At 43.3% G+C, this 22224-nt stretch overlaps 1 pseudogene; it reads left to right on the plus strand.

The window, feature by feature from the left end:
• LOC121546985 overlaps positions 1–21922 on the plus strand; it is a 51803-nt pseudogene extending 29881 nt beyond the window's left edge.
• Positions 21923–22224: the final 302 nt, after the last annotated feature.

A 22224-nucleotide genomic window follows, 5' to 3' on the forward strand; every position in this document is an offset into this window, starting at 1 on the left:
CAGAGAATGTGTTTCCACTGCTCCAGAGTCCAATGGCGGCGAGCTTTACACCACTCCAGCCGACGCTTGGCATTGCGCATGGTGATCTTAGGCTTGTCTGCGGCTGCTCGGCCCTGGAAACCCATTTCATGAAGCTCCCGACGAACAGTTCTTGTGCTGACGTTCAGAGGCAGTTTGGAACTCGGTAGTGAGTGTTTCAACCGAGGACAGACAATTTTTACACGCTACGCGCTTCAGCACTCAGCGGTCCTGTTCTGTGAGCTTGTGTGGCCTACCACTTCGCGGCTGAGCCGTTGTTGCTCTTAGACGTTTCCACTTCACAATAACAGCACTTCCAGTTGACCGGGGAAACTCTAGCAGGGCAGAGATTTGACCAACTGACTTGGAAAGGTGGCATCTTATGATGGTGCCACATTGAAAGTTACTGAGCTCTTCAGTAAGGCCATTCTACTGCCAATGTTTTGCATGGCTGTGTGCTCGATTTTATACACCTGTCAGCAACGGGTGTGACTGAAATAGCCAAATCCACTAATTTGAAGGGTTGTCCACATACATTTGTATATATAGTGTATATAGTACATTTCCCATCCTAACAGCATGGCCCTCATTTTAAAGCTTCTGGAAGCGCCATCCATGTGGGAGGGTAAACACACTAGTACACCACAGAGTACATGTACTATCTGCCTAAGTACAATGTAATTAATAGGTGGTACACAGGATTTAGATATTTAAAGTGTAACTTTATAGGTGCCTATGAGCAATTACCATATAATTACTTACTACTCATTACCAAGTGAAATAAATAAGTGCACCAATGGATCCCATCCAAAACTAAGAATGTTCTTCAACCGTGAAACCCTTGCAAGGTTACATGATGGAATAATAGTTGGTCTTATTGTGACAGGCTGGCCGATACCGTGTCATCGAAAAGGCTTAAAAGAGGAACTACGAAATAAATAGTTATAGAAGTACTTCAGGTACAGTATTTAAAAAAAACCTACAGACTTACAAAGTAAACGCACATGGCTGGTGGCTAAAACAAATGGCTCTTCCACACATTCAGGAAACACACCTTTTCAAGAAAACACAGGCCCTGATTACAGATTGCAGGCACCTTTGCCGATTAGCCACTCCCACCAATTAGGCATTATAATGAGCAATGCAATACAACAGGAAATGCTTGGAGATGATAGAAAGCGCAGGTTATGGATTAAATGAATTGATACAGAAAATAAATAATATTGCATCCCAATAATCCAGTTAAAACATTTCAATAAATACTTTGAATCCATATACAATGAGTATAGGAACACTATTGAGTCTCCTTCACACCATTTTAAGTGCATTTATTAACCATTATTCAACCTAGCTTAATAGGCTCACAATTTGGCAAGTACTGAATGACTATCTCACAATTGTAACCATAACTGTTTATTAATGTGTCTAAAAATGTTTAATTAATGCTCAATAATGTAACTGAACCATTGTTAAGCTTGTCAAGATACTGTTGCTATCCAGGTCAAATACACCGTTAAATGATTTAACAATTTAAACTATTTTTTATGTGAACCCCACGTTTTTTCCATAGTGCTCATAAGCTTCCATGAATTTGAAACGAAAGCTTGACCTGGGCCTGGGGATCAGACTCCAGAGCCCTTTGTTGCATAGTTGCATTTGTGGTCCTCTGTAGCTCAGCTGGTAGAGCACGGCGCTTGTAACGCCAAGGTAGTGGGTTCGATCCCCGGGACCACCCATACACAAAAAATAAAATAAAAATGTATGCACGCATGACTGTAAGTCGCTTTGGATAAAAGCGTCTGCTAAATGGCATATTATTATTATTATTATTATTATAGTTGTGTCATTGAGGTGGTCGGTTTTCAACACTTATCAGTTGGTTTGTGCAGGCTGAAGTATGGTGCTTTCGGATGCTATCAGAAACTTGTAACAAGCATGGTAACAAGCATTTTCAGTTACACCTCTGTAATTACAGACTGCAATTACCACCAGTTACAGTATAACTATGAATTATTACAATTTAAATACAATACTTGCTACAGTGTAATTACATACTGTATGTAATTACACTGTAATAAGGACCCCTTAAAATTAATTGTTACCGTCTCTTCTTTATGTCTTCTACAGTGTGACCGTGACAGTGTGTTTCTCCTACACACTCAGCAATGGAAACAAAGATTTCAAGAAAAACATAAGTGAGTGCTATTCCCTTTCTAATACATCCTCATACAGTATATACACCTGGCCTGTACTTATTCCTGACTGTACATCTAACTACTTTTGTCTTTCTTCCCTGTGTAGCGGTGAAGTACACAATGGAAGCTGACATGGATCGCCGGCACCCTCGAGTTCACTTCCTGGACAATAAGCATGACACCTACACAGGCTTCCTCACAATGCCATCTCCCAAGACTGTCAGGTGCTGGAGCTCAGAGTAGAGGTAAAATACTGTACACACACACGCATATGACTGATCACACAGGACAGGCACACACACTCATCTGTATCATCTTCTCCAGGATTATGTGAGGGACATGCTGGAGCCGGTGGTTTTCTCCCTCAATGTGTCCCTGGATGAACAGAAACCCAAAGTCAGGAAGGCCCTGCAGAACCTGGACTCCTACCCTGTATTGACCCACAAACAGAAAGTCACTGCAAGGAAAAAGGTATGTTACTGATTTATGAATAACCTGATTCCAGTGAGTATGTAGTGATGAGTATGTTTTCAAACTCTTTCTTCCCCTTTTTTGCAGATGAACATCCAGAAAGAGTGTGGCTCAGACAACAAGTGCACTAGTAACCTGCAGCTAACAGCTAAGTTTGCTAACGAGAGACTGAAGCCTTACTCCAGGTATGTGGAAAACACAGAGGAAGATACAGTTGAAGTCGGAAGTTTACATACACCTTAGCCAAATACATTTAAACTCAGTTTTTCACAATTCCTGATATTTAATCCTAGTAAAAATGCCCTTTCTTAGGTCAGTTAGGATCACCACTTTATTTTAAGAATGTGAAATGTCAGAATAGTAGAGAAAATGATTTATTTCAGCTTTTATTTCTTTCATCACATTCCCAGTGGTTTAGAAGTTTACATACACTCAATTAGTATTTGGTAGCATTGCCTTTACATTTTTAAACTTGGGTCAAATGTTTCGGGTTGCCTTCCACAAGCTTCCCACAATAAATTGGGTGAATTTTGGCCCATTCCTCCTGACAGAGCTGGTGTAACTGAGTCAGGTTTGTAGGCCTCCTTGCTCGCACACGCATTTTCAGTTCTGCCCACAAATGTTCTATAGGATTGAGGTCAGGGCTTTGTGATGGCCACTCCAATACCTTGACTTTGTTGTCCTTAAGCCATTTTGCCACAACTTTGGAAGTATGCTTGGGGTCATTGTCCATTTGGAAGACCCATTTGCGACCAAGCTTTAATTTCCTGACTGATGTCTTGAGATGTTGCTTCAATATATCCACATAATTTTCCTTCCTCATGATGCCATCTATTTTGTGAAGTGCACCAGACCCTCCTGCAGCAAAGCACCCCCACAGCATGATGCTGCCACCCCCATGCTTTATGGTTGGGATGGTGTTCTTCAGCTTGCAAGTTCCCCCTTTTTCCTCCAAACATAACGATGGTCATTATGGCCAAACAGTTCTATTTTTGTTTCATCATACCAGGGGACATTTCTCCAAAAAGTACAATCTTTGTCCCCATGTGCAGTTGCAAACCGTAGTCTGGCTTTTTTATGGCGGTTTTGGAGCAGTGGCTTCTTCCTTGCTGAGCGGCCTTTCAGGTTATGTCGATATAGGACTCGTTTTACTGTGGATATAGATATTTTTGTACCTGTTTCCTCCAGCATCTTCACAAGGTCCTTTGCTGTTGTTCTGGGATTGATTTACACTTTTCGCACCAAAGTACGTTCATCTCTAGGAGACAGAACGCATCTCCTTCCTGAGCGGTATGACAGCTGCATGGTCCCATGGTGTTTATACTTGCATACTATTGTTTGTACAGATGAACATGGTACCTTCAGGTGTTTGGAAATTGCTCCCATGGATGAACCAGACTTGTGGAGGTCTACAATTTTTTTTCTGAGGTCTTGGCTGATTTCTTTTGATTTTCCCATGATGTCAAGCAAAGAGGCACTGAGTTTGAAGGTAGGCCTTGAAATACATCCACAGGTACACCTCCAATTGACTCAAATGATGTCAATTAGCCTATCAGAAGCTTCTAAAGCCATGGAATTTTCCAAGCTATTTAAAGGCACAGTCAACTTAGTGTATGTAAACTTCTGACCCACTGGAATTGTGATACAGTGAATTATAAGTTAAATAATCTGTCTGTAAACAATTGTTGGAAAAATGACTTGTGTCATGCACAAAGTAGATGTCCTAACCGACTTGCCAAAACTATAGTTTGTTAACAAGAAATTTGTGGAGTGGTTGAAAAATGAGTTTTAATGACTCCAACCTAAGTGTATGTAAACTTCCGACTTCAAATGTATGTAATTCATGTGGTATCGGGCAGATGGTCAGTCTGAATACATTGAAAATCAATGTTACTCTAAGAACTATACGTTGTAATCTATTGTGTATTTAACTTGAATTGATGCATGGTTGATGCATGGTGATTATTGAGAATATTAATGAAATCTGTGAAACGTGTGATGTCATGGGGCCAAGCTCCTATGATGTCGTCTAAAATAGAAGGTGGGTTGGAACGGGCACTTTGCCAGTACCTCTCTCTCCCATTCAGCCATGTAAATGTTCGCATATGCAGGTGTACATTTCTTACCCATAGCTGTTCCATCCACCTGTAAGTAGTGCCTACCATTAAACATGAAGTCATTGCTTGTCAGGCTGATCTCTAATAGTTCTAATATGTCATTGTCCAGTCTATCCCTATCTGGAAACCTATTGAAAAGTGTTCTAACTGCCTCTATCCCTACTACTGTGTTGATATTGGTGTATAAGCTATCTATATCAATGGTGAAATATATATATATATATATATATATATATATATATATATATACATACACACACAGTATCTCACAAAAGTGAGTACACCCCTCACATTTTTGTAAATATTTGAGTATATCTTTTCATGTGACATCACTGAAGAAATGACACTTTGCTACAATGTGAAGTAGTGAGTGTACAGCTTGTATAACAGTGTAAATTTGCTGTCCCCTCAAAATAACTTAACACACAGCCATTAATGTCTAAATCGCTGGCAACAAAAGTGAGTACACCCCTAAGTGAAAATGTCCAAATTGGGCCCAAAGTGTCAATATTTTGTGTGGCCACCATCATTTTCCAGCACTGCCTTAACCCTCTTGGGCATGGAGTTCACCAGAGCTTCACAGGTTGCCACTGGAGTCCTCTTCCACTCCTCCAAGACGACATCACGGAGCTGGTGGATGTTAGAGACCTTGCACTCCTTGATCAAACCACAACTCTATCAAATCATGTAGGTCCCCACCAAAAATGGGTTTGGATCCCAGTGCTTCAGATTCACACGTTCTCCCTCTGGTGCAATATTCTGTCCATGGTCCCTTATACATTAACTGTGCTGCTCTGTTTGTACGCAGTCAGGGGAACCACCAATTGCTACAGTACAGAAGTAATGTGAAGAAGGTGATGCTACTAGTGGAGGTAGCTAACCTGCCTGGCCCTGGGAAGGTAGCTGAGGACGCCCACCAAGCCATGCTCAACATCTTCATCCCCTCCACTCTCAGATACTCTGGCATGCGCTCCCAGGTAAATCCACCAGAGGGTGATAAAGGGTTAGGTAAAGTCTGACTATTAACAGGTCCATTGCCTTTAATTGCTCTGTCAACTATGTTCTGTACATACAGGTAATAGTGTCATAATGCCAACTGACATTTACTCCTGAGGTGTTCAACTGTTGCACCCTCTATAATCACTGTGGTTATTACTACACCCTGCTGGTCATCTATGATAGTTTGAACGTCTTAAAGAACGATCTGGCCTAAATGGCCATGTACTCTTTTAATCGCCACCTCGGACAGCCAGAAGAGGACTGACCACCCCTCGGAGCCTCTCTAGGTTTCTGCCTTTCTAGGGAGTTTGTCCTAGCCACTGTGGCTTCTGCATCTGCATTGCTTGCTCTTTGGGGTTTTAGGCTGGGTATCGGAATAGCACTTTGTGACAACTGCTAATGTAAAAGGTGCTTTATAAAATACATTTGATTGATTATGTGTATTTATTTGTAGGATCCTGACATGGAATGTAGTGCTGAGAAGACTGTTATGTGTGAGCTGGGGAATCCACTGAGGAGCAATGAGATGGTAAGGCCATACTGTTTTTACCCATAGAGATTATACAGTATATCACATCATTGGTTTTACATTTTAGTCATTTAGCAGACGCTCTTATCCAGAGCGACTTACAGGAGCAATTAGGGTTAAGTGCCTTGCTCAAGGGCACATCGACAGATTTTTCACCTAGTCGGCTCAGGATCAGCGACCTTCGGTTACTGGCACAACGCTCTTAACCACTAAGCTACCTGCCACCCCAAAGTTGTATTTTTTTGTGATCCAATTGACATTTTAGTCATTTAGCAGACGCTCTTATCCAGAGCGACTTACAATTAGTGAGTGCATACATTTTTCATACTGGCCCCCCGTGGGAATCAAACCCACAACCCTTGCGTTGCAAGCACCATGCTCTACCAACTGAGCTACAGGAGGGCCAAACCCTATTTTAATGTATATTTGTGATAGTTAAAATCTCACGACCCTCCCATGGTTTGCAGGTCTCTCTGCAGCTCATCTTTGAAACATCAGGAATCAACCTGAACACCAGGGAGATTGAGTCTCAGTTACTGTTGTCTACATAAGTAACAGGAGATATTTGTCGTCGCTCTACATCATTATATCATTATCTCATTTACAACAGTCAGTCTTTATGTCCAAGGGGGGAATATGAATATAATTGGTTAAATAAACTAGCCAAATAAACACTTATGTTGGTGTTGTTACCCAAGGTTAAGTGAGCAGAATGACCTGTACCCTGTGCTTGTGGTCCTGCTGATAGAGAACTCCATCCAGACTTCCATTTCCATGTAAGTGTAACTTCAGACACATACTCCATGTTGTCGTGATGCAATGCTAAGAGCCTGCATAATACTCTAACTTCCATTGTCATCCTCCTCCTTCTTCTTCTTCCTCCCCCTCTCTAAACAGAGAGAAGCCCCTGGTCCAGACCTACTTCAGCAGAGAGGTGACGGGAGGGTCAGCTATGAACACCACCAGTGATGTGGGCAGTCTGGTGGAATACACCTTCAACGTGAGACACCAACACTTAGCTAATGTCAGCCATGTTGTGGGCTAGTGAGTGATGTTTCCCGTTAACTCTGACCTGTAATTGTAGGCTGAACAGTTTTGTGAAGTAATATGTGCTGGAAATATTTTGCCAGTTGTCTGAAGTCCTGTGGGTGAGCTAGATGTAGCTAGGTGTTGGCACAAAAAAATAAATAATATGTGGTTAATATTACTATAAACACCACACTGCTTCTTCTTGTGATGTTGTGGGGAAAGAGACCCCAAATAAAATGGATCACATTACAGAACATTTAGATATAAATTATTTATGTAGAACAGACATGCTTTGTTGTCACACAGAATGAGGAATCCCGTCAGCTCTGTATACATTGTCATTTTTATATCTATATCCATTCTGTTGCCATGTGTCTTTCCTGTGGTGACTGTGATAACACCATTCTACCACCAGGTGTCAGTGGAGGGAGAGCCTCTGGGTGCGCTGGGGACCCTGGTCATGGAGTTTGAGTGGCCCTTCGAGGTGACCAATGGGAAGTGGCTTCTCTACCTGACTGAGATTGTCACCAAAGGGAGCATCAGCGGGTTCGCCTGGGCATGTTGTTCATAGAAATGCCATGAATTGAACTGACATGATTCCTTAGAATCAGAGAGGCATGTTTGTTATACATAATACATTTCTATCTGAACGTTGCCCAACGTTATGTCCGTCCTCCTGCTGAACAGCGCACTAGAACCAAAGATTATGGATATAATAACAAGATATCTAGCGATTTTTTTTTTGCCATATTAGCATTGACATGAAATTAGTAAAAACACCTCAAAACAAGACATGGTATCAATAACAAGATGAAACGAACTGAAACGAGACACATGCGATTCCCCACATGGCAGTTTCTTGTCATTCTTGCTAGCAATCTGGCCATCCAGAAACACAACAACACGCTGAATTCTGCCCCATGGAAACGCACATGCCATTTTCGTGACGTTTGTAAGCTAACCCATCTATAGAAATGCATTTATTAATATCTACATTCATTTTGACACATTTATAGAAATGCATTTATTATTGTCTACATTCATTTTTGACACATTTTATTTATTACAGACACCTTAATGCAAACTTTTAAATTATATTATGTGAGCTAAACATTAAAAAAAACACACAAAAAAACATTTTCCTTAAAGTATAATTTGTTTAGATTACTAATGTTACTGTCCCCACTACAACAAAAAATATTTAAATAGATGTAATTTTGTCCTTGAAACATTTATGGAGGACTGCTTCTACTGGGGAGTGCCAATATGGCAGGCCGGTGGCTTCAAAGCCTCTCAATGGCCAATACATAGCATAAGCTATCATTTACATTTTCGTCATTTAGCAGACGCTCTTATCCAGAGCGACTTACAAATAGAGCGACTTGCAATCATGCATACATTATTGTTTTTTTGTGTATGGGTGGTCCTGGGGATCGAACACACTACCTTGGCGTTACAAGCGCCATGCTCTACCAGCTGAGCTACAGAGGACCACTATCCAGGGTTTAAATACATCATCGTAAAAGACAGCGTGCTGACTTTTTAATTAAACTTTCCAAATTGTACAAACATACATTGCATTCGGAAAGTACTCAGACCCCTTCACTTTTTCCACATTTTGTTACGTTACAGCCTTTTTCTAAAATTGATTAAATTATTTTCCCTCATCAATCTACACACAATACCCCATAATGACAAAGCGAAACAGGTTTTTAAATTTTTTTGCAAATGTATAAAAAATAAAAAACGGAAATACCTTATTTACATAAGCATTCAAACCAGTTGAGTTCAGGTGAATCCTGTTTCCATTGATCATCCTTGAGATGTTGCTACAACTTGATTGGAGTCCACCTGTGGTAAATTCTATTGATTGGACATGATTTGGAAAGGCACACACCTGTCTATGTAAGGTCCCACAGTTGACAATGCATGTCAGAGCAAAATCTGACAGAGCTCTAGAGTTCCTCTGTGGTGATGGGAGAAGCTTCCAAAAGGACAACCATCTCTGCAGCACTCCACCAATCAGGCCTTTATTGTAGAGTGGCCACACCTCAGTAAAAGGCACATGACAGCCTGCTTGGAGTTTGCCAAAAGGCACCTAAAGGACTCTCAGACCATGAGAAACAACATTCTCTGGTGTGATGAAACCAAGATTGAACTCTTTGGCCTGAATGCCAAGCGTCATGTCTGGAGGAAACCAGGCACAGCTCATCATCTGGCCAAATACCATCCCTATGGTGAAACATGGTGGTGGCAGCATCATGCTGTGGGGATGTTCTTTAGCGGCAGGGAGACTAGTCAGGATCAAGGGAAAGATGAACAGAGCAAAGTACAGAGAGATCCTTGATGAAAACCTGCTCCAGAGCGCTCAGGACCTCAGACTGAGCCGAAGGTTCACCTTCCAACAGGACAATGACCCTAAGCACACAGCCAGGACAATGCAGGAGTGGCTTCAGGACAAGTCTTTGAATGTCCTTGAGTGGCCCAGCCAGAGCCCGGACTTGAACCCGATCTAACATCTCTGGAGAGACCTGAAAATAGCTGTGCAGCGATGCTCCCCATCCAACCTGACAGAGCTTGAGAGGATCTGTAGAGAAGAATGTGAGAAACTCCTCAAATACATGTGTCCCAAGCTTGTAGCGTCATACCCAAGAAGACTTGAGGCTGTAAAAGGTCTGTATACTTATATAAACCAAATTTGACATCAATATAATATTAACATTATTTCAAATAATAAATCATGAAACTCCACCCAGAAAGTGGAAATATGATCACAGTAAAATAAAATGTGTTCAGTAGTTTCAATACGCCATCCCATCTGATTTGGGCTTAGTGGGACTATCATTTGTTTTTCAACAGGACAATGACCCAACACACCTCCAGGCTGTGTAAGGGCTATTTGACCAAGAAGGAGAGTGATGGAGTGCTGCATCAGATGACCTGGCCTCCACAATCCCCCGACCTCAACCAAATTGAGATGGTTTGGGATGAGTCGGACCGCAGAGTGAAGGAAAAGCAGCCAACAAGTGCTCAGCATATGTGGGAACTCCTTCAAGACTGTTGGAAAAGCATTCCAGGTGAAGCTAGTTGAGAGAATGCCAAGAGTGTGCAAAGCTGTCATCAAGGCAAAGGGTGGCTATTTGAAGAATCTCAAGTATAAAATATATTTTCATTTGTTTAACACTTTTTTGGTTACTACATGATTCCATATGTGTTATTTCATAGTTGTGATGTCTTCACTATTTTCTACAATGTAGAAAATAGTAAAAATAAAGAAAAACCCTTGAATGAGTAGGTGTTCTAAACTTTTGACCGGTAGTGTAGATGGCTGTTGTTTGCAGGATAAGGAGTGTAACAATAAAAATGTCAGGCAAGTTATTTCCAAATAATTATTCCCAGAACAGTTAAAAAGGAATTAAATCTGTAAAATTGTTGATGTAGCTGTAACCAAGAAAATAAGAAGACATTTATGTCTTTCCCTATACCACCCAAGGCCAAATAGAACCATTTTAAAATTCTAAATTATATTTATCCATCAAATGAATTAAGATTGAGATTGAAAATAGCTGTGCATTCGGAAAGTATTCAGACCCCTGGACTTTTTCCACATTTTGTTATGTTACAGCCTTATTCTAAAATTGATGACATATTTTTTCCCACTGATCAATCTACACACAATACCCCATAATGACAATGAAAAAACAGGTTTTGAGATTTTTTAGCAAATGTATAAAAATAAAAAACAGATCACATTTACATAAGTATTTACTCAGTACTTTGTTGAAGCACTTTTGGCAGCGATTACAGCCTCGAGTCTTCTTCGGTATGACGCTACAAGCTTGGCACACCTGTATTTGGGGAGTTTCTCCCATTCTTCTCTGCAGATTCTCTCAAGCTCTGTCAGGTTGGATAGGGAGCGTCGCTGCACAGCTATTTTCAGGTCTCTCTAGAGATGTTAGATCGGGTTCAAGTCCGGGCACTGGCTGGGTCACTCAAGGACAATCAGAGGCTTTTTCCCGAAGCCACTCCAGCGTTGTCTTGGCTGTGTGCTTAGGGTCATTGTCCTGTTGGAAGGTGAACCTTCGCCCCAGTCTGAGGTCCTGAGCGCTCTGGAGCAGGTTTTTATCAAGGATCTCTCTGTAGTTTGCTCCGTTAATCTTTCCCTCAATCCTGACTAGTCTCCCAGTCCCTGCCTCTGAAAAACATCCCCACAGCATGATGCTGCCACCACCATGCTTCACCGTAGGGATGGTACCAGGTTTACTCCAGATGTGACACTTTGCGTTCAGGCCAAAGAGTTCAAAATTGGTTTCATCAGACCAGAGAATCTTGTTTCTCATGGTCTGAGAGTCCTTTAGGTGCCTTTTGGCAAACTCCAAGTGGGATGTCGTGTGCCTTTTACTGAGGAGTGGCATCCATTTGGCTAATCTACCATAAAGGCCTGATTGGTGGAGTGCTGCAGAGATGGTTGTCCTTCTGGAAGTTTCTTCCATCTCCACAGAGGAAGTCTGAAGCTCTGTCAGAGTGACCATCGGATTCTTGGTCACCTCCCTGACCAAGGCCCTTCTACCCCGATTGCTCAGTTTGGCTTGGCGGCCAACTCTAGGAAGAGTTTTGGTGGTTCCAAACTTCTTCCATTTAAGAATGATGGAGGCCACTGTGTTCTTGGGGACCTACAATGCTGCAGACATTTTTATGTACCCTTCCCCAGATCTGTGCCTCGACACAATCCTGTCTCGGAGTTCTACGAACAATTCCTACGACCTCATGGCTTGGTTTTTGCTCTGATGTGCACTGTCAACTGTGGGACCTTATATAGACAGGTGTGCCTTTCCAAATCATGTCCAATCAGTTGAATTTACTACAGGTGGACTCCAATCAAGTTGTAGCAACATCTCAAGGATGATCAATGGAAACAGGATGCACATGATCTCAATTTCGAGTCTCATAGCAAAGGTTCTAAATACTTTTATAAAATATAAATATTTTTATACATTTGCAAAAATTTCAAATAAATTGTTTTCGCTTTGTCATTATGGGGTATTGTATTTAGATTGGTGAGGATTGAATCAATTTTAGAATAAGGCTGTAACGTAACAAAATGTGGAAAAAGGGAAGGGGTCTGAATACTTTCCAAATGCACTGTAGAGTGTAATGTCTGTACATTTTGTAGGAAAGGCATACTGACTGCTCATGTATCACAGTTATGATGAGTTTCTCTGGTATCAGATAATTCAATATGCAAAAAGATATTTAACACTTAGATGGAGAGTTGATACATGTATTTAATATACGGTACTGGATTCAACATAACAAGCTGCATGCGAGTTGTCCCTTACCATTTGAATGACATACATAGAAACATGTAACACACCTTCATGACCCATAATCACTGTGATGAATTTAAAGACATCTAAGCTGAAAGTGCAAAATTTGTCCAGATAGTTTGCCAGGGGTAGTGTGTTTTATTTATCTTCTTGACTGGTGGCACATCCATTGCTAACTTGCTGACCCTATAATGAAGACTAAGACAGTGATTGTGCAAGTAATTCTGTAGCTAGCAAGGATTATTGGCTTCAAAACATTCACCATAGGTTTTTCACACAGCCAGAACTACCCAGTGTTAGCTAGTTAGATATAACCTGACACAGCAAAAAAATACAAAACTACAAATGTACATGTAAAGCTAACTAGCTACTAGCCAGGAGAAAGCTTATAGTTGCTCACGTTCGTTAACATATCAAAGTTAAGTCACATTCATACACTTTTTACTTAAATGTACTTTGTTGTTGCAAACAACAATTTCAGTGACTTGCAAAAGTATTAATCTCCCTTGGCTTTTCCTATCTTGTTGCATTACAACCTGTAATTTAAATGGATTTTATTTGGATTTCATGTAATGGACATACACAAAATAGTCCAAATTGGTGAAGTGAAATGAAAAAAAATTACTTGTTTCAAAAAAAAAAATACGGGAAAAGTGGTGCTTGCATATGTATTCACCCCCTTTGCTATGAAGCCCCTAAATAAGATCTGGTGCAACCAATTACCTTCAGAAGTCACATAATTAGTTAAATAAAGTCCACCTGTGTGCAATCTAAGTGTCACGTGATCTGTCACATGATCTCAGTATAGATACACCTGATCTGAAAGGCCCCAGAGTCTGCAACACCACTAAGCAAGGGGCTCCACCAAGCAAGTGCACGATGAAGACCAAGGAGCTCTCCAAATAGGTCAGGGACAAAGGTGTGGAGAAGTACAGATCAGGGTTGGGTTATAAAAAAATATCCGAAACTTTGAACATCCCACGGAGCACCATTAAATCCATTATTAAAAAATTTAAAGAATATGGCACCACAACAAACCTGCCAAGAGAGGGCCGCCCACTAAAACTCACGGACCAAGCAAGGAGGCAACAAAGAGACCAAAGATAACCCTGAAGGAGCTGCAAAGCTCCACAGTGGAGATTGTAGTATCTGTCCATAGGACCACTTTAAGCCGTACACTCCACAGAGCTGGGCTTTACGGAAGAGTGGGCAGAAAAAAAAGCCATTGCTTAAAGAAAAAAATAAGCAAACATGTTTGGTGTTCGCCAAAAGGCATGTGGGAGACTCCCCAAACATATGGAAGAAGGTAATCTGGTCAGATGAGACTAAAATTGAGCTTTTGGCCATCAAGGAAAACGCTATGTCTGTTGCAAACCCAACACCTCTCATCACCCCGCGAACACCATCCCCACAGTGAAGCATGGTGGTGGCAGCATCATGCTGTGGGGATGTTTTTCATCGGCAGGGACTGGGAAACTGGTCAGAATTGAAGGAATGATGGATGGCGCTAAATACAGGGAAATTCTTGAGGGAAACCTGTTTCAGTCTTCCAGAGATTTGAGACTGGGACAGAGGTTCACCTTCCAGCAGGACAATGACCCTAAGCATACTGCTAAAGCAACACTCAAGTGGTTTAAGGGGAAACATTTAAATGTCTTGGAATGGCCTAGTCAAAGCCCAGACCTCAATCCAATTGAGAATCTGTGGTATGACTTAAAGATTGCTGTACACCAGCGGAACCCATCCAACTTGAAGGAGCTGGAGCAGTTTTGCCTTGAAGAATGGGCAAAAATCCCAGTGGCTAGATGTGCCAAGCTTATAGAGACATACCCCAAGAGACTTGCAGCTGTAGTTGCTGCAAAAGGTGGCTCTCCAAAGTATTGACTTCTGGGGGGTGAATAGTTATGTACGCTCAAGTTTTCAGTTTTTCTGTCTTATTTCTTGTTTTTTTCACACAAAAAAAGAAATGGCATCTTCAAAGTGGTAGACATGCTGTGTAAATCAAATGATACAAACCTCCCCAAAATCCATTGTAATTCCAGGTTGTAAGGCAACAAAATAGGAAAAATGCCAAGGGGGGTGAATACTTTCCCTGGTGCGGTGAGTAATGATGGTAGTGCTGCACAGAGCTTTCCTTCTCACTCACACACTGCCACGCTGCTTGTAACAACCAAGAGTGAGAACAAAGCTGTCAGTGGGGGGCGGGGGAAGGGACACACGTTCCAGCAGCGGAGGTATTTTAAAAAAAAAAGGTCCTTCAACTAATCTGGTGACTTGTTTGTCAAAATAACAGTCTCGCAATGTTTTTATTTTATTTCATTTTTTAATGGGGGGGGGGGGGGGGGTGGGGGCATTTTAACTGCTTCTAACATAATCTCTGTTTACACCCACAGTTAATCACCAATATTTGGAATAAGGAACACTATTTGGAACGAAACACCCAATGAAACCAGACTTGGTCAAATAGGCTAAATATTAATTATGTCTGCACAAAGATAGACTGAAAAGGTCAATGATATTTTGGGAAGTTAGTAGGAGTTCTCTTTATTTTCATACCAGTAATTATGTGATGCAATGTGGTTCTTTGTCTGTCTCCTCCCCTTCTTGTCTCTCCCCCTGCTTCCCTACCTCCTCTCCTTTTTGTCTCTTCCTCTACTCCCTTTTTCTCTCTCTTTCTCCTCTCTCTTCCGCTCCTGTCTGTCTCTCTCTCTCCAGTTGTCAGAGAACAGGAGCAAGCGTCCCAAAAAGAGGGCTGGAGGGTGAACACCTACATATCATCGAGCCTCAGGCAGCCATTACTTTGCTACCTCATCATAAAGAAACCTATCTACTGGTGAGGACAGGCCATTTGAATAATTAACCATTAGTCCATGATCTATTAATTCAGATATTAAGAGATTAATTCTGAACATAACATCATATCTAGACAGATGTATGGTCAATTAGAGGTTGTAGACACAACGTTGGTGAGCTTTCACTTCAATTATGGAGCGGCTAGAGTGTCTGGTCCTAATTCTTGACTTGTCTGTGTTGTGAAGGAATGTTCAAAATGGACGGCCCGCTGTGTGATTTTCACTTGTCCCTTGATCAACATGTCTACCTCTGCCAAGATCATTGTGAGGTCACGGGTATGGAACAGCACTATGCTAGAGGTCAGAGGTCAGAGGTTAAAGCAGGACTACAACAATGCTTTGAGGATCAAGGTTAGAGGTCAGGCCACAATGAAACTGGTGACGGACAACCCCACCATCAAGATGGAAAGTGAGACCAGAGAGGTTAGTGTCTTGATGATAATGGTTGATGATGATGATGATATGTAGACAAATGGTATGGATTATATGGATATTGCTCATGCTATTCTTCTCCACGCCCCTCTCTCTCTCTCTCTCTCTCTCTCTCTGACCTCTCTCTCTCTCTCTCTCTCTCTCTCTCTCTCTCTCTCTCTCTCTCTCTCTCTCTCTCTCTCTCTCTCTCTCCTCTCTCTCTCTCTCTCTATATCTCTATCTCACTCACTCACTCACTCACTCACTCAATCACTCACTCACTCCATCCTCTTCTCTTTCATTTCCAATCCTTCAGTTCGTAGTAGACATTGACCCAGTCCTTGGAGAGGAGACGCCTTACGAGTTTCCGCTTTGGATCCGCGGTAGCAAGGATCCTACTGTTAGGAGTCATCAGCATCATTCTATGGAAGGTGAGAACCCTAAGGACTACTTTTAGATCAATACCTACTGTATAGACTGGTTGGTTGTTTAGAAACAAAACCGACGCGTGGCAACTATGGGGCAAAACAGACAGGGTTGGCTTAGAATGTTGACAGCATGGAAGTTATATTGAAAACATAAATACATTTGCACAATGAGCACTTGTTGTCTCTCAAATACATCGTTACAGTTGTTGGTTACATAGCTAGCACATTTTTGCCATATTAGCATTGACATGAAAAAGACAAGATGAAACTAGCTGAAACGAGCCACTTAGGATTCCCAACATGGCAGTTTCTTGTCATTGTTGCTAGCCATCTGGCCATCCAGAATCACAACAACTCACTGACTTCTGCCCCATTAAGGCGTGCACATTGTTTTCGTGATGTTATTTACATTTACATTTTAGTCATTTAGCAGACGCTCTTATCCAGAGCGACTTACAGGAGCAATTAGGGTTAAGTGCCTTGCTCAAGGGCACATTTACGTCATTTAGCAGACGCTCTTATCCAGAGCGACTACAAATTGGTGCATTCACCCTATAGCCAGTGGGATAACCACTTTACAATTATACTTTTTTTTTTTTTTTTTTTGGGGGGTAGAAGGATTACTTTATCCTATCCCAGGTGTTCCTTAAAGAGGTGGGGTTTCAAATTTCTCCGGAAGGTGGTGAGTGACTCCGCTGTCCTGGCGTCGTGAGGGAGCTTGTTCCACCATTGGGGTGCCAGAGCAGCGAACAGCTTTGACTGGGCTGAGCGGGAACTATGCTTCCGCAGAGGAAGGGAGCCAGCAGGCCAGAGGTGGATGAACGCAATGCCCTCGCCTGGGTGTAGGGACTGATCAGAGCCTGAAGGTACGGAGGTGCCGTTCCCCTCACTGCTCCATAGGCAAGCACCATGGTCTTGTAACGGATGCGAGCTTCAACTGGAAGCCAGTGGAGTGTGCGGAGGAGGGGGGTGACGTGAGAGAACTTGGGAAGGTTGAACACCAGACGGGCTGCGGCATTCTGGATGAGTTGTAGGGGTTTAATGGCACAGGCAGGGGAGCCCAGCCAACAGAGAGTTGCAGTAATCCAGACGGGAGATGACAAGTGCCTGGATTAGGACCTGTGCCGCTTCCTGTGTAAGGCAGGGTCGTACTCTCGAATGTTGTAGAGCATGAACCTGCAGGATCGGTCACCGCCTTGATGTTGGCAGAGAACGACAGGGTGTTGTCCAGGGTCACGCCAAGGCTCTTCGCACTCTGGGAGGAGGACACAACGGAGTTGTCAACCGTGATGGCGAGATCATGGAACGGGCAGTCCTTCCCGGGAGGAAGAGCAGCTCCGTCTTGCCAGGGTTCAGCTTGAGGTGGTGATCCGTCATCCATACTGATATGTCGGCCAGACATGCAGAGATGCGATTCGCCACCTGGTTATCAGAAGGGGGAAAGGAGAAGATTAGTTGTGTATCGTCAGCGTAGCAATGATAGGAGAGGCCATGTGAGGATATGACAGAGCCAAGTGACTTGGTGTATAGGGAGAAAAGGAGAGGGCCTAGAACTGAGCCCTGGGGGACACCAGTGGTGAGAGCACGTGGTGCGGAGACAGCTTCTCGCCACGCCACTTGGTAGGAGCGACCGGTCAGGTAGGACGCAATCCAGGAGTGAGCCGCGCCGGGAGATGCCCAGCTCGGAGAGGGTGGAGAGGAGGATCTGATGGTTCACTGTATCAAAGGCAGCAGACAGGTCTAGAAGGACAAGAGCAGAGGAGAGAGAGTTAGCTTTAGCAGTGCGGAGAGCCTCCGTGACACAGAGAAGAGCAGTTCAGTTGAATGACCTGTCCTGAAACCTGACTGGTTTGGATCAAGAAGGTCATTCTGAGAGAGATAGCAAGAGAGTTGGCTAAAGACGGCACGCTCAATAGTTTTGGAAAGAAAAGAAAGAAGGGATACTGGTCTGTAGTTGTTGACAACAGTGGGATCGAGTGTTGGTTTTTTGAGAAGGGGTGCAACTCTCGCTCTCTTGAAGACGGAAGGGACATGGCCAGCGGTCAAGGATGAGTTGATCAGCGAGGTGAGGTAGGGGGAGAAGGTCACCGGAGATGGTCTGGAGAAGAGAGGAGGGGATGGGGTCAAGCGGGCAGGTTGTTGGGCGGCCTGCAGTCACTAGTCGCAAGATTTTATCTGGAGAGAGGGGAGAAAGAAGTCAAAGCATAGGGTAGGGCAGTGTGAGCAGGACCAGCAGTGTCATTAGACTTAACAAACGAGGATCGGATGTCGTCAACCTTCTTTCAAAGTGGTTGACAAAGTCATCCACAGAGAGGGAGGGGGGATTCAGCAGTGAGGAGAATGTGGCAAAGAGCTTCCTAGGGTTAGAGGCAGATGCTTGGAATTTAGAGTGGTAGAAAGTGGCCTTAGCAGCAGAAACAGATGAAGAAAATGTAGAGAGGAGGGAGTGAAAAGATGCCAGGGTCGGCAGGGAGTTTAGTTTTCTTCCATTTCCGCTCAGCTGCCCGGAGCTCTGTTCTGTGAGCTCGCAATGAGTCATCAAGCCACAGAGCTGGAGGGGAGGACCGAGCCGGCCGGGAGGATAGGGGACACAGGGAGTCAAAGGATGCAGAAAGGGAGGAGAGGAGGGTTGAGGAGGCAGAATCAGGAGATTGGAGGGAGAAGGATTGAGCAGAGGGAAGAGATGATAGGATGGAAGAGGAGAGAGTAGTGGGAGAGAGAGAGCGAAGGTTGCGGCGGCGCGTTACCATCTGTGTAGGGGCAGAGTGAGTAGTGTTGGAGGAGAGCGAGAGAGAAAAGGATACAAAGTAGTGGTCGGAGACATGGAGGGGAGTTGCAGTGAGATTAGTAGATGAGCAACATCTAGTAAAGATGATGTCAAGCGTATTGCCTGCCTTGTGAGTGGGGGATGGTGAGAGGGTGAGGTCAAAAGAGGAGAGGAGTGGAAAGAAGGAGGCAGAGAGAAATGAGTCAAATGTAGACGTGGGGAGGTTGAAATCCCCCAAGACTGTGAAGGGTGAGCCATCCTCAGGAAAGGAATTTATCAAGGCGTCAAGCTCATTGATGAACTCTCCAAGGGAACCTGGAGGGCGATAGATGACAAGGATATTAAGCTTAAATGGGCTAGTGACTGTGACAGCGTGGAATTCAAATGAGGAGATAGACAGATGGGTTAGGGGAAAATTTGAGAATGACCACTTGGGAGAGATGAGGATTCCTGTGCCACCACCCCTCTGACCAGATGCTCTCGTGGTATGCGAGAACACATGGTCAGACGCAGGAGAGAGCAGTAGGAGTAGCAGTGTTTTCAGTGGTAATCCATGTTTCCGTCAGTGCCAGGAAGTCGAGGGACTGGAGGGTGGCATAGGCTGGGATGAAGTCAGCCTTGTTGGCGGCAGAACGGCAGTTCCAGAGGCTGCCTGAGACCTGGAACTCCAGGTGTGTGGTGCGTGCAGGGACCACCAGGTTAGAGAGGCAGCAGCCACGCGGTGTGAGGCGTTTGTGTAGCCTCAGCGGAGAGGAGAGAACAGGGATAGGCAGAGGCATAGTTGACAGGCTGCAGCAGATGGCTACAATAATGCAGAGGAGATCGGGATGAAATGAACTAAACATCAGGGAAAGGAGAGAGCAGGCCTCCCTCACCAAAAAAAAAAAAATATATATAACTCTCCCAACTTCCACCTCAGAAACTATAATTGTTTCACTGAACCACCCGAGTAAAACTCTCCCAACTCCACTTTAGGAAATTAGAATTGTTGTAGACTACAGCAGACTGTTATCAGTAGCTGTAATTAAGTACAGCAGCTACCAACCACCTAACGTTAATGCCTCGGATGAGGTTAGAAAAACAGCTGAATGGTAGCAGCTAGCTGGCTCAATCACAGGTACTCTTAAGCATGAAATAACATTGGAAACAATTAACCATAGTTGCAAAAAGTTACCAGTAGCTACCCGCTAGCTAGCTAGCTTTGTTGGTCCAAGTAGTGGGTAGGCTAGCCTCGTGCTTCCGCCGGAGTCCGCCGAATACAGTCCTTACCTACAATAATTACCTACAATAACCTTCAATAACTACCTGAGTAAGCTACCTATAATACCAAACTACAATACCTACCTACAATCTAAATACATGGTTTAAGCTTAACTCAACACCATATAGAAGCCAAGCTTACCTTTCATAACGCAGCAACGATTAAACGTTGGGTAGCTAGCACAAAGATATTGTATTTAGCTACCACAGCCTGGCTGGCTAGCAATGGCTACTGTGTTGACTTTGTTTCGAAAAACGGCGTCGCTTACAACGAATGTAGCTGGCTAAAAGGATATTGTTTTTAGTTGCAACCGTTGCTAATAGCAACTCGCCAGCTAATCCAGGAGGTGAGTTAGCTAGCTAGCTCGTGCTACATCGGCACCGCCAATACAAAAGTAACCTACAATAACTACACAACAGCTACCCACAACAGCCCACGATGCCTACCTATACTACTTAATAATATACAGCCCACGATGCCTACCTATAGTACCTAACTACAATCTAAATACATAGTTTAAGCCTTACTCGACAAAGCCCAAGCTATGTATAAAGCCAAACGGCAGACTGCAATCAGTAGCCGAAATTAAGTACAGCAGCTACCAACCACCTAACGTTAATGATAATGAGGTTAGAAAAACAGCTGAAGGTGGCAGCTAGCTGGCTCAATTACAGGTACTCTTAAGCGTGAAATAACATTGGAAACAGCTAACCACAGTTGCTAAAAGTTACCGGTAGCTACCCGCTAGCTAGCTAGCTTTGTTGGTCCAAGTAGTGGGTAGGCTAGCCCGCGTGCTTGCCGGAGTCCGTCGAATACAGTCCTTACCTACAATAATTACCTACAATAACCTTCAATAACTACCTGAGTAAACTACCTATAATACCTAACTACAATACCTACCTACAATCTAAATACATGGTTTAAGCTTTACTCAACACCATATAAGAAGCCAAGCTTACCTCCTGCTAGAGAAAACACAACCTCTCCCGTCAGCACTGCCTTAGCTGCATGTTATCAGCTAACCCATCTATACTCATCCTGTATTTGTATTATTTTTGGTTATCATGTTTGAATGTATAACTGTTATGATATGTCTCTTGCACACTGCTTGCATGCAATAGTATCCCGTCTACCCCAATGCACCAGGGGGAAAAATTATTCTATGTAGCCTACATGTGCGAGTGCCTTTTCATATCGACTGTGTTTTTATCAAATATATTGTTGTACTGTACCTATCAGTGATACTCCATTAAACTCAATTGCGCTAGTTGGCTAGTTTTAGTATGATACTGCTATCAAATAGCCTACCGGTATGTATGTGCTGCCCCATTAAAGTCAATAGCACTAGCTTGCTAGCCGTTAGCTTCTCCATGTAGCTCCAGTGAACTGTATCTCATGGTCCCCCAGTGTGGCTTCTTCAGGAGGGCCAGCAGGGGGGAGATGTACGAGGCCAAGGCCCAGAAGGCTGAGATGAAGATCCAGCCCTCAGAGACGAAGAAGCTGACTGAGGACTACTGAGACAGGAAAGGCCTCCACTGAGGGACCATCCTATACTCCACAAGGGCTCCTGGGTAATGCAGTCCTTCGGCCTCCGCCACTGGCAGCTTCGGGCACACTAGACGTAACGCCTTGTAGATTGTGGGATGTAGTTGGTTATAGGCAATTAATGTGTAGAAGGGAATTTGGATTTCTTCCATACTAATTTTTCTTCACTGTCAATTCTAATTAGCTTTTGTGTCGCCCTTCTTTTTCAGGCTGATAGATTGTACTTTAACTACATTTGTATTTCTTCTACTAACCTAAATGGTCTAATTCTGTCT

Source organism: Coregonus clupeaformis, unplaced genomic scaffold, assembly GCF_020615455.1.
Source record: "Coregonus clupeaformis isolate EN_2021a unplaced genomic scaffold, ASM2061545v1 scaf2395, whole genome shotgun sequence".
Lineage (NCBI taxonomy): Eukaryota > Metazoa > Chordata > Actinopteri > Salmoniformes > Salmonidae > Coregonus > Coregonus clupeaformis.